Source organism: Saccopteryx bilineata, chromosome 4 (assembly GCF_036850765.1).
Source record: "Saccopteryx bilineata isolate mSacBil1 chromosome 4, mSacBil1_pri_phased_curated, whole genome shotgun sequence".
Lineage (NCBI taxonomy): Eukaryota > Metazoa > Chordata > Mammalia > Chiroptera > Emballonuridae > Saccopteryx > Saccopteryx bilineata.
The window spans coordinates 284,378,065-284,391,968 of record NC_089493.1 but is presented as its reverse complement, the minus strand read 5'-3'; positions in this window follow the sequence as shown (position 1 = coordinate 284,391,968).

The window sequence follows — 13,904 nt, the reverse complement described above, 5'->3', positions numbered from 1 at the left end:
ACACCATCTTTCTTCTGCATGTCAAATTTCCTGTCATCCTGGGAGAATGGGAAGGAGGATCTCTGCTCTCATTTTTCTCCCTCAATTCTAAAGGCCCTTCTCCACCAGGCAGTGCAGGGATGCACCTGCTAATTTCAATTTTCGCAAAGGAAATAAATGGAAACCTACATTGCTTTTTAAATTTGCTGAAAGTACCTGTTGTAATTACCATGCCACCCATAACGGGAGTTTATGTAATTATTAGTTTGAATGGCTCTGCTCATTATGGTACGGATTTTTAATTTGCGAATACATGCCAGATTTCTTGATTGAATTCCCTTTTGACCATGAAACTGAGGACATATGTTTATACATCATCGTGGCTGAAACTCTTTGGCAAGAACCACTGCTACTCGGAGGGGGAGGGTGTAGAAGGGTGACAGGTAGGAGCGGGTGGGCTCAGCAACGCCCACGTTTCCAAGGGAGGGTCCGTCAGTGGGCAGACAGCGCAGCACCTCTCTCCCGCACCTGCCGTCCGGGAGAAGCCTCGGGTTGCTGTACAGGGGAGGGAGAGGTCACCTCTCAAGATACACTGAGCCCACAAAGCTGGGCTGGCTGGGTTTTCACGCTGAGGAAGGCTTGGTGCTGGTGATGGGTACCAAGGCCAGCCCTGCCCTGGATGCTGAGAAGATGCCCACGGATTTGCAGGGGCCACTTGCCTCCCGCCTTCTCCCTCAGGGCTCTGGCCAATGAGCACCGGCACTCATTTCCCAGGCCCCGCTCACCAGGTACTACGTAGATTGACACATGAAATTAACCATGACACCTGGGCACTCAGCAGAAGTGTGCTTTCTCGGCCCCCACCTGAGACCCCTCTGAATCAGAAACCCTGGAAGGGCGACCAGCACTCTGTGATGGAACAGGCCTTCCTGGCGGGTTCTGCCACAGGCTAAGGCTGGAGGACCACAGCTAGAGTGTCTCACAATCTGGCTTCTGATTGGCTCCCACGGTGAGATTCAGCTAAGACATTTTTATCAAGAGCATTGCATTGGTGACATGGGTGGCACCTGGCACATCACGTCTGCAGGTGCATGCTTGCAGTTGGTTCCAGTGATTAGCAATGACAGATTTAATCCCTTGTTAAGGCGCTGTTCTCCAGACCTCTCCATGGTAAAGTTCTTTCCTTCTGTAAAGGGCAAGAGTGGTTACATAATTTGCAAAACCTGTAAAATAAGTGTGGGCCTCTTGTTCAGAAATGATTTTAAAAAAACTCAAGAAAACAGCAGAGCGTTAGGCTGGGCAGGGAGTCCTTCTGAGCACGACCCCCTATGCAGCCATCCAGACTAAACGCCCACGAAGCTGGCCCTGCCACATGGGGATATTGAGACGGTCTCAACATCCTGTTCTCTGTTGACGGGTGGACTTCAGCCCCCGCTGATGATCTTGCTTGAATTAAGTTTAACATTGGTCCTTGCATAATGGAGGCTTTCAAACTCTGTCCTGCCTTCTGTGTTTGTTAGCCAGCATCCTCTGTCAAGCAGAACACAGCCTGTTCACACACACCCTGAATTTTGAGAATCACTCTGGGCTTGTAGATTCTTTTTTATTATTTAATGTGCTCTAGTCATTGCAGTCATCATTCTCTTTGATGTTTACATTGTCCCAAGTCTAGACAGTGGAAGCCTCTCAATGGTCATTTTTTTTTTGTCCTTGCCTTTTTCGACCTGTGTTTCTGCTCAGTCTAACAATTTGTGAGTGACCCACCAGAAGTTCCTCTCAGGGCTGGGACTCAGGGTACAGGCGTGCCTAAGACAGGGTCCCACCCTCAAGGAAAACTCCCATGTGGTACATACCTGCCCCCCCCCCCCCCCGTTTCAAGTGCAAGCAGAGGATTGGGCTGATGTGGGCGGAAGGAGCATCCAAGCCAAGCCAGATCCATGGGAGAATGACCATCATCCTACTGGTCAGAGGGACCAAGCGACTTACTCCACGCCCCACAGGTAAGGCGGGCTGTGTAGCTCAAGCATCCTCACTGCCAGCCTAGTTGCCTTCTCGTCAGTGTACGGTGAGGTGGCCCCCAGCGGCCACCCGAGTCAGCGTCACCCGGCGCTGAGCGAACCAGTCTCGGTGCCTCGCTCAGACCTGCAGAATTTGAGCCAGAAGAGGGGAGGACTCCACACTTAATTAAAACATAATTAGATCAATATGGGTGCATACAAAATAGTTTCTTGGTTATATGTAAGCCTTGACGCCTCGTATTAAAATAACCCTCCCAGAACCCACCATTTCACTTAAGAAGGGGGCGTTCCCAACACCGCTGGACCGCCCTCCGTGATCCCACTGCCCTGAGAGTTGTCTCCACACTCTCCACAGGTCACCGTGCCCCTGGGTTTTAACTTTATCCTTCTCATCGTATAGACTGAGTACACATTTGTGTATCTCTAAAGGATACAAGGGATTATATCGTCAGGAGTTGCTTGTTTTGAGTTTTACAAAGAAGGTCTCTTCAGTTTCTATTTCCTCCTGCAGTACTTTCCTTACAGGTGTTGGCATGGATGCGTGCAGCTGTGTGCGGCCCCTTCTCGCTGCGACATAGCTGTGGGTCAAATAAGTTTGCAAATATGACGTATAATGTTTGCTCGCTTATAGTTTGCATTGGGTGTGGGGACAGGCTGTAAGCAGGCAGGGTCGTTATAGCCTAAGGCTTAGTTTTAAGACTAAGCCTTTCCTGCCCTTTTAATACGAAGATCTTCTCAAAATTAAGCTTCTCCCCACACCCTTGACTGTTGCAGGATGTGGGGTGGGGACCTCACATGAGGAATCCCATTATGCCTCAGATAAGTGACTTTGTATCAGAGACTTCCTTGTTTGTATATTGGATTAAAGGTTTTGATTTCTACACTATAAAATGAGGCAGAGGAACCCATGCTGAAGGAGAGCAAAGAAAGACCACATGGAGGAGAGGAGAGGCAGCCAAGATGGTGGAGTGCTGAAGGAGAAGCCAGTTTGTGCAGAGAGAAGGAGATGGGGAACAGAGGTGAATAAGGCTGGTGAGGTAGAAACCTTTGATTCTAGGAAACTCGGATAAGCCAATGGCTTTGGGAGCCCTGAATAGAAAGGGAAGTGTTTTCCCACTGTGTGTATTTCTTGCCCGCTGGGTGCAAGCTAGGATTAAAGCTAATGGCCCATCAGTTCTTGGCTCTGTTGTCTCATTATTGTCTGTCCGAATCCAATACGAACCTGCACGGGCCAGGCGGCTGTGATGGTGGCCGTGGCTACTGGCCATACAATAGTGTTCTGTGGCGTGACCCGACCACACTTCATTTAGCCGCTTCCCATAGACGGACATTTGTTTGTCGCCTTCGGCCGACATTAGATGCGTGAGAGTCTCTCTAGGGCAAGGTTTCCCGCATCTACCTGAAGGTTAGAATCAACCGGAACACGTAGTACACACAGAAGGTGTCAGGCCTTGGCCCCTGAGAATGACTCTTCTGCGCGGAGACCAGGAATCTTTGTTTGCTTTGGTTTTATTTTGACAAGCGCTCTAGATATTAGCATCATCAGGGCATTTGGGGGAAAACAGCAGTAGCACTTCTCAACCTGGCTGCGTAGTAACATGTCTCAGGATGACTGAAGAACTGAAATGATCAGTGACCTGGCCCAGGCCATGTAGATCGTGGTTTGATGGGTCAGGGGATAGACGTATCTTAAAAGCTTTTCAGGTGACTGGAACATGCAGTTAAGACCAAGAAGCCTGGGGCAATGGTTTCTTACCCGATGGGTACCCTTACCCTTCAGGTAGAGTCACCAGATAAAACCCAGGCTGCCCCGTGAATACTGAGTTTCAGATGATAGTATTTTTAGTGTGCGTCCTAAAGATTTCATGGGCACGCGTATCTTGAAAATGCTTTGTTGTTTATCTGAAACTTAAATCTGACTGAACAAACTATTTTTATTTGTCACATCTGGCAACCATACCCCTAGGGGATGGCTGGGAATGCCTGGTAACTTCTTTCCTTGTCACAGGAGTGGGTGGTGAGTGCTACCAACCTCTAGTGGGGAGAGAGGCCAGGGAGCTGCTGTATGTATATCCTATAACACACAAGAGAGCCCCCTCTCCCCTCACAACAAGGTGTCATTCCGCTCCAATGCCAGGAGCACCAAGGGTGAGACTCCAGAGTGTATCTGTTTTAATTGAATACTTCTGTTTGAGAAATACTTGACACACCTGTTCTGGCCATGGTCTATTGGAGGGAAGGGGCTTTCTGGGATTGGGACAGACAACCCCCCCATCCTCCTTTGGGCTGAACCTTCGGGCATGAAGAAAGAGGAGTAGGGCTCCCTCTGGTGGGGCATCATCTGGTCTAACGGGCCAGGGGGTGGCAGGGAACAGCAGGGTGTGAGCAGGGACGCCAGGGCTCCTCAGCGCCGCTGGACGGGCTGGGAGGGGAGCATTTAACCTAGCAGAAAATGGTCTTGGGGAAGGTGCAAAATAGGGGGATTTTTCATCTTAATTTCATAGATGCTGGCGGTGCCCTTGAGTGGCATCTGGAGTCTTCCATTATTAAAGCTACTCTTAATTAAACTGGTTTATGACCTTCCAAGAGGCCAGGCCAGAAAGGGCATGGTTTTTTGTGGTGGTAAGCAGAGTTCTGCTGCTCTGAGAAACATAATGAGGACTGATAAGTTAGCAGAGCAGTCTGTCGCACCCCTTACCTCTCGGCAAGCCCCTGACTGAGCCGTGAGCTGTCATTTCATCTCCGCCACCAGGAACCCGGCCAATCTGCGGTGGCCAAGTTTAAATGCTTCCTTCGTCCACCTCCTGCGACCTCTTCACTTCTTAGCCAAGGTTTCCAGAAAGTTGTGCAGGAAGAGGTTGTTCTCAGATGGAAGGTGGGATCGGGGCTCACTCACTTGACAACTTAGGGAGGAACTTGCTGTTTCTAAACACACTTGGTCTGTGTGTTCTTCATGAAGCAGCAACCTGAGACCAACCGTCTTTCTTTGGTGCCTGAGAACTAACTGCCTTCTCCCAGACATTGAAACTGGGGAGGAAATAGGAAGTAACCTTTTGAGAATAATGATAAAAATATCAACAACCAAGGTGAAGTGAGCACCTGTTACCTACTAAACAGGGTTAGAATACATTTATAGGTCACTCTCATGGGTAATTTTATGTATAGCTTGACTGGCCTTTGGGGGCCTGGGCATTTAGTCATACATTCCTCTGGATGCATGGGTCAGGGAGGAGTTTTGGGATAAGATTAACATTCGAATTGGTGGATGGAGGGAAGCAGATTGTCCTCCCTGATGTGGGTGGGCCTCACTCAATCAGTTGAAGGACTGCATTGAACAGACAGGCTGAGTAAGAGGGAATGCCTCTTGCTTGCTTGGTTGAGCTGGGACATCAGTCTTTTTTTTCTTTTTTTTAAATTTGAACTGAAAAATTAGCTCTCCTTGGGTCTCAAGCCTGTGGCTTTCAGACTGGAACTTATACCACCAACCCACCCTATGACCTCATCTAACCTTGGTTATCTACCAAGGGCCCATCTCCGAACACCAGCACCAAGGGGGTTAGGGCTTCAGCATATGAACGGCAGGGTGGGGGACACAAACCTTAAGTCCATAACTAAACCTCTTTCCATTTCTCTGCAGGCATCCTTTGCTCAGATATGATAACAGAGATGTTTTCCAAGGGAAACATTCTTCATTTTGGGGATAGGTGATAAGAAAATAGGAAGTTTTTCAAAAAGTCCAAAACAGAGTTTCTTTATTTAAACTTACGATAAGGGGACGGGGGGCAGAAATCCCATGATAAAACCTAAACCGAAAGCCCAGCTGCGTCTGGATTGAGCTTTAAGGACGTGCCAGGAATAGCAAATGTGGTGCAAAGATGGAGAGACACAGGAGCTTCCTCTCCTCGTCTCTCTCTACAGCTCCTTTAGGCCATCAACATGTGTTTCAGGATAAGAAGGACCCGGGCTTTGGTGTCCTAAGCCCTTTGATCGATATGGTCTTATTTAATTTTTACTACCACCTTTTTTTTTTTCTTCAGCAAATGCATTGATACTGAGTGGAGGAATGTGACTTAATTCTACTGAGTTCATATTACCCTCAGCCCCATGCCTCTCCTAGATGCCCTTCTTCCTTCTCCCAACCATCACATCCCAGCTTGGCAAATATGGTTCTGTGATGATATCATCTTCAGGATGATAACATCATCCTGAAATGTCGCTATAACTACCTTTGCAATTAAACTATTTGTGTTCCCAACCTCCCCCCTCCCTCCCCCCTTTTTTTTTTGGTCTTGCCATTTTTTTGTGTGTTAATCAAGAGATTTGTGGCTTGCATAGAGCAGTCACAGCTCAGATTCTTCCAAAGCTCCTCGGGAAGTGTTTGGGGAGTGTGGAAGTGGCCTGGTTTCCCTGAAAGAGGTTTTAACTTCACAGAGCTCCAGCCCCACCTCCTCCTCTGCCCTGTCACTGTGCATCAACCCCAAAATGTGTTGAAAAGCCAAACATCCCTTTGATGTAATCAGACCCATTTATGCAGAAATGAAGCCAAGAGCCTCTTCTTCCCAACAGCGCGGCGTTTCCTGGAACATGGAGATCAATGGTGGTGAGAGGCTGTTGATAAAGTGTTGCCCATAAGCCCATTAAACAGAACGTGAAACTGGATTTGTGGTCAAAGGCCCCATCCCGAGGTGGCCAGGAGCCAGCAGGGTGGAGAAAGCCACTTTCTCTGGGCTTTACCCATTCACAGTCTCAGGGTGGTCCTGAGATGGGGCAAGGATGCTTGAGAAAGCATCTTCCAGGAGGCTTTGCTCGTTTCCCAACCTTCTGGCAAAGTGGTTATCCTGTTCTTGCTCACGCCTCTCCCCCCATGAGTTTGGTGTCTTCAGTTTCGGCACGTTACATTCCGCTTTCTTTAGTGTCATGTGACAGAACCTGTACCAAGGATCATTGTATGCTAGTCGTTAGCATTTCTTCATTGGGTAGGGTACCAAGAACCCATTAGGAAGGTCCTGTTTATTATTATTCTACATTAAACCCTTGTGGAAACCAAGGTTGTTGCTTCCAGAGTTTCCAAAGTCCGTGAGTGGCAAAGCCAGCATCTAAACTCAGGTCCTGTCGGTCCTCAATTCCTACTGCGGACGGGGTTTGCTTGGCTTGTTAGATCTCCCCTTGTGCTCCGACCTCCTCTCGCATGTAGGTCTTCTACACGTCGGTCAGGGGGCACTAGTTACTTCCAGTACAAACGTTGAGTAACAATAACAAAAAAAGGAAATCTTCATTTTTCTCTGATGGTAAAGAGAGGCAGAAGCAGGCAGTTTTTGGTTAGTGTGCTGGCCCTGTGAATGATTTGGGGTCCAGCTCTCTGCTTCAAAATCTCTTATGTGTGGTTGTTGTCCTCATGGGGCAAAATAGTCTCTGGGGATCCACCCATCACCTCTGTGTTCCAGGTAGTAAGAGGAACAAAGGGACAAAGAAGGATGCACCTCCTCCTTTAAGAAGACTTCACAGAGGTCTCACATCACACTTCTACTTATAGATCATTGGCCAGACTTAGTCTCGCCCTTGCTTCACACCTACATCTTTGTGGAGGCCCACATGCTGCCAAGGCTGAGCTATCGCAATAGTTAACTCTGAGGCCAGTTCCTTTCTGGTCTAATTTCTATTGTGTTCTGCTGCTAGGACAATTGCTTTGAACTATGCTGTGTCATTCCAGTGCCCTGGTCCAGAGCTTCCCATGGGTCCTCTCTATCTGTAAGATTAAGTCTGAGTTCCATTTTATGCCAAAAATACCTATTCACTTCCCCTTTGTGTGGCATGTATATATATTCCTACCTCCTTTCTTCGATTTACGTCATTTCCTGTGACTGCTATGTCTATACCCTTTCCTACATGGGTCTAAATCCCATGGTTCCTTTAATACCCTTTTTAAATCCCATTTCATTCATTCATTCATTCATCCATCCATCCATTTATTCATTCATTCATCACCATGTACAGAGCACTCAGAATAATGGCTAAGAGAGAATAGGAGGTGACTACTGTTACTAACGGTAACTGTAAGTGGCGATGGTGTGCACGTCTTGTTTCCTAACTTCCAGATTAGGAATCGAGTGATTTCTTTCTTAGTCATCCAGACCCTAAAATCTGAGAACAAAAGGGTTTCACAGATAATGATGATGGTGACCACGTTCCTTTGGGAATTCCTTTACTTCACAGAGTTTATCTTTGGGCCTCCAGCCAGGGATCCAAGCTCAGTGGGTCTTCTAATGCTTGGGAGGTAATGGTCTCCACTCTGCTCCTCAATTTAGAAAGTGTTAACAAGAAGGAATGGTATTTTATTCATTTCCAATTGCATTATGGATTGTTAATTGCAATATATGTGAGTTCACATTTGACAAGATATTTATATTTTTATGTTTGTTGAAATTTATTTTATTCTACTGATATTTAATATGTGACAGATATGCACGCACTGGATGTGCATAGCTCCGTAAGTTTTCACAAGTGAATAATGCCCATGAAACTACCACCAGATCAGGAAATAGAGCATAATCAGGTGGCGTAGGAGCCCCGCTCATGCGTCCACCGCCATCTCCTCTCCAGAAGGAGCCAAAGTTCTGACACTAATCACTAAAGCTTCATTTTCTCCAGTGATATTGATTGAAATTACGTGGCTAATTGTTTCTCTTGCACTACACCAGGACTCGCCAAATTACAGCCCTTCTACCAATCCAGCTGCCCCCGTGTTTGTGAATTAAGTTCGATGGGAACGCAGCCCTGCCCACTCATTATTTACTGTCTGTGATGTCCTCAGGCTAAGACAGCAGAGCTGGGTGGCTGTGTCAGAGGCTGTCAGGCTGACAAAGCCAAAAATGTTTACCATTTGGCTCTTTACACAAAAAGTTTGCCAGCTACTGCCCTAAACCAGAGGTCTTAAAGCTTTTTTTTTTTAATTTAATAACTCATAAAAATGAGCATATCCCAATCAGTGAATATTTCTTTATAAAATGTATGCACTGTATAACATTCACATGCCTCTTGAATCCTTTTGATAAGACCCTGGTAGTCGTTGATAGCTTCCTGGCTGATAGGACAGGACGTTCCAGGCTCATTAAATGTATGTATTTCTTAACTCACTATTGGAATCAGTAATTTCCCAATTTCTCCAAGAAGCCCTTGTTTTGCTTTGTTTTTAGTGAAGAATGGTATTGCAGGACTGTAATCTAAGCACTGGGCATGGTTAGTGCTACTGCGTTACCCACTGTTTCTAGGTCTTTACAGCGCATAAAGCCAGTGACACACAGAATTTAAAGTTGGAAAGATCAACTGCCTCATAGGTTCATTCCTTACTGATACTCCCGATTCTGCAGGGATGCCGCAGGGATTTTAAATAATCTCGTCTCCATTGCACCTGTCTACCCTTCCCTCCTCATCAGGAGTCCTGGTCATAAAGGACCCCACAGTATATCCATTTACTTTGTCCCACAAGGTACACACTGCAGTCTCAGGAGCAAAATACTGTTAATCCTACCATCAATTTTGGTATCTGAAAATAGGGTTTTAAAACAATGTTTTGTATATGCTCTCCGTATTGTCCCTCTTCTTCATGGTTTTGCTATACATATCTACGTTGTCAGGTCATGTAGTGTTAGGTATGAGACCATTGCCCTTTAACCCCCTCATTGAGTCTTAGTCCTGCAAGTTACTCTATAATTATCCCTCACCACCAGTCCTTATGTCCGTATCTGTCTGGTGGCTCTGATGATCTGCAGCTCTCTCCCCAGTAGATGCCGTTGGGAGGGTGCTGGTCCCTGAGTTACTGCAGGTAGCTCACAGTCTGCCTGTCCCCTTTCTACGTGAAGGTCACTGGCGCTGGATACACAAGGCTTGGTTCACAGTCTCCTTCCTTCAGTATCTTAAGTATTATTACCCCATTTCTTCTGATCTAAAGCGATTTCATCAATTGTGTGAAACTGATCTGATTTTCTTTCCCTTGTAAATCATGTGTTCTTTCTGCATAGATGCCTAAAGGATTATTTTTCTTTTCCTTTAGTGTGTAATAATTCTACTAAACTATTTCTTGATATTGGCTATCTAGACAATATTTTCATGTACATTATTTACTCTTTTAATGTGTGCCTTCATATATATATAACTATATATAACTATATATATATATATAACTATATATATATATATATATTAGGAAAGTTTTCTTGAAATAAGATTTTTAGTATTTGCTCTTTTCTTTTGATTGTTTTTTATTCCAGGGATCTATTATCCATATTTTGGATCATCTTTGCCTATCTTTAACGCATCATTTTCTCTTGAATTCCCTTTTTCTATCTCTTTCTTTACACACAATAAAATTCCCACACTGTGGGTGTACTAGTCATGTTTTTCTTATTTTATCTATTTTTCCCGAGGCATTATTTTCATGCTTATTTACCAATATGTTTTTTTTCCTAGCTTATTCTTCATTATGAAAATGAATTGTATCATTCTTGAGTTCTGTCACCTCTTTTCTGAACTTTTCTCACGTCGATTTATGTTGTTTTCCGTGTCTGATGTCACTTTCTTAATGCCTCTGGGCATGTTTTGAAATAGGATGTCACAATGTTGATCTTATTTTTGACAATATCTGTCTTGAATGCTTTGGTTACCTTTAAGGATTGTATTTTGCTCCTTAACTCACCATTTTTTTTCTTTTAGTACATTTGTGTGTGACATGACTATGATTCTTTTCTGTTGTTCATTTTTATGTGAGATTATATTTCATGAAATTTTAGAAAGAGCCCTGTTTCAGGCTTTTCTAACCTCACTGAGTTCCCTCTTCTGCTGTTTTTCTTTTTTCATCCTCCATGTCATTTTGAAAAACTGTGGCTTGCTCTCTGTGATGTCCTCGTTTGCCCCTCTCTCACTGTTTTTTTTTTTTTGTTGTTGTTGTTTTTATATTTTTTGTATTTTTCTGAAGTTGGAAACAGAGAGGCAGTCAGACAGACTCCCGCATGTGCCAGACCGGGATCCACCCAGCACGCCCACCAGGGGACGATGCTCTGCCCATCTGGGGTGTCGCTCCATTGCAACCAGAGCCATTCTAGCACCTGAGGGGGTGGCCATGGAGCCATCCTCAGCGCCCGGGCCAACCTTGCTCCAATGGAGCCTTGGCTGTGGGAGGGGAAGACAGAGACAGAGAGGAAGGAGAGGGGGAAGGGTGGAGAAGCAGATGGGCACTTCCCCTGTGTGCCCTGGCCAGGAATCAAACCCAGGACTCCTGCACGCCAGGCCGACGCTCTACTACTGAGCCAACCGGCTAGGACTCCTCTCTCATGTTTACCTGGACTCTCCTTTCTCTTCATCTCTGTGGCCCTTCCTTGGCTCTCTTTCAGCAATGTCTCCTCGGTGGGACAGTCCGAGAAACAGCCCTGAGTGATCAGTTTTTGGGGGTTGGCAAGGACTAGACCGATTCAGCCCCTGTACAGTTCACAAGGCAATGTGTTGTACCCACACACTCTTTACTGGGAAACACCCCCACTGGTGTCTGCTGTTGTTCTCAAGTTGGTACTCCAGCCTGCTGGTCACAGTGGGGTTCTTCTTGGTCAAGTCTGTCACATGACCTGTCACATGACTTGTTTTCCTTCCGCTGCCTCCCCCACAGAGGCTGGTAGGGCACAACTGCTGGGGATGTCGATAGTCTGTCCCCACCTGCTTGCATTTTGACATTCACATCACCACTTTATTATTGGCTACAAAGGTTGCCTATGTTGTACTTTCATTAAGTCATTATTCCATCTATGTTTAATGTGGGGAATTTGGAAAGTCAGAAACTATGCTGCTGTGCTGTCACCTGACTCCCAGGATTCCACATAATGTCTGTCAACATGTGTCTGACGGGGAATCTGAAACTCTAGAGGGCAAGTGGCCTGCTTGTGGCCACTCATCTGGGATTAACACCAACGCAGATTGCTCGCTTAATTATCATGTTACATTCTTACTACGAATAATGAACATTCTTGACTTTAACCCAGGCACTTATGCCCACTCACCACGATGCCAACCTTGATCAATGAGCTGCCCAAGTATAAATAAGATAGAAATCTTGTCCCTGAGTAATTTTAGAGCCTGCAGGGAAGACAGACCTGAAGCCCCCCCTCCAGGTCAAATGAGTACCGACAAGATTGTACACAAGCAGGATTAGAACCTGGATCATGCGTTTAAAGTCATGGTTTTCACAGAGCTCTTCCCTTGTGGTAGAGAAAGGACCCCACCAAACTGACTAAAATGACAACCATAGCACCAAAAACTCAATGTCCATTCATTTTTCATTCTCTCTTAGAATTAGTTGGACTGTAACATGCGAGCACAGGCACTGTCACCAAGTATATGTTTCCAGTGCACCCTAACTCACTCGTCCAGGTTTGTTTATACCCAGCTTTTTTTGTTTTTTTTTTTCCCTAAAACTGTCATCCCACAAGGAGACATATTTATCCTTGCGGCCTAAATGTCAATGCCAAAGGAGGTTCTCTGCATGAGAGGACAGGGTAATGTGCCATTCCTCTTGAGGTACTGTTCCTCTTGACTCCACTGCGCGGCTGTCCACCAGTCAGCGCATTTCCTGAGGGCCTACTATGGGCTAGGCGTTGAGCAGTGAGTCAGGCACACTGTAGACCTTTTCTTAAAAATTTACATAATAATGGCTAGGCTAGAGACCTCAGAACAATGACACATCTCTGAACCGATTCTGAGCCAGCCAGGTGGTCAAGGCTCACACAGTAGGTCTCATCATTGCGAGAGGAAATGACATCAGCTGGGAAGTTGTCCTCAACAGAAGGAAGCCTTGGGCTTCTCACAGAGAGCCATGAGGGTGGACAGACAGGCCTGGGACCCCCATCTCAGGCGTTTCAAGGATGAAAAAATGTGACTCAGTTCTACCCACCCCCTACCCCCCTGCCGGTGCCAAATTATCTGCCATTCTGCGTGTTGACTTGAATATGACATAGAATCATTGTGTTTTAAGGGGAGCAATGAACTTAAATAGCATCATAAGTCAGACGCTGCTGCTAACGCAGGAGTGCTGAGGCCGCTGGATAAGTTCCTGAAAGTATTCTAGCCAGAGTTCCCACTGGAATCATGTTCCACGCACACAGGGCCTTCCCAGCCTCGGTCCCCAATGTGTCTCCTATACCTTGTGCTTAGTAGGGCTCAGTAAATTCTTATTGAGTAGACATACAAGTGAATGAATGATGAGCATGGACTCTGGAGTCACGTGGACTTGTATTTTAATCATAAACTCAACAGCTTCACTATGAAACTTTGGCCTGAATTCGTTTAACCCTCTCCTGCCTCACATCCTCCCTCGTAAAGTGGGGCTGACACTTGCGCCTACCTCGCAGAGTTACTGGACGTGAAGGGCTGAGCCCAGTGACTGGAATGGAGGAGACGGTGGCTCCAATGGCTCCCTCATTTGGTCTTGATGGCTGTTCCTGTCCCTCTGGCGTGCTAGCTAAGTTCCCATCGGCTCTGGACAATATCACTTGTCCCTGAGGCACCGGCAACTGCAGAGAGCACACAGGTGGGTGTTAGTAGGTGTCAGGAGTAACTTGGTAAGGGCTTACTTCCGTTTACGGGGAGAGGCAGATTCATTTAAAAGTGCCTCGCCTCAGCCCCCATCTCCTCCTTTACCCAAAGGACTCCATCATTCCCGAATGTTTGTATAGAGCAGGGGTCCCCAAACTTTTTACACAGGGGGCCAGTTCACTGTCCCTCAGACTATTGGAGGGCCGGACTATAAAAAAAACTATGAACAAATCCCTATGCACACTACACATATCTTATTTTAAAGTAAAAAAAACAAAATGGAACAAATACAATATTTAAAATAAAGAACAAGTAAATTTAAATCAACAAACT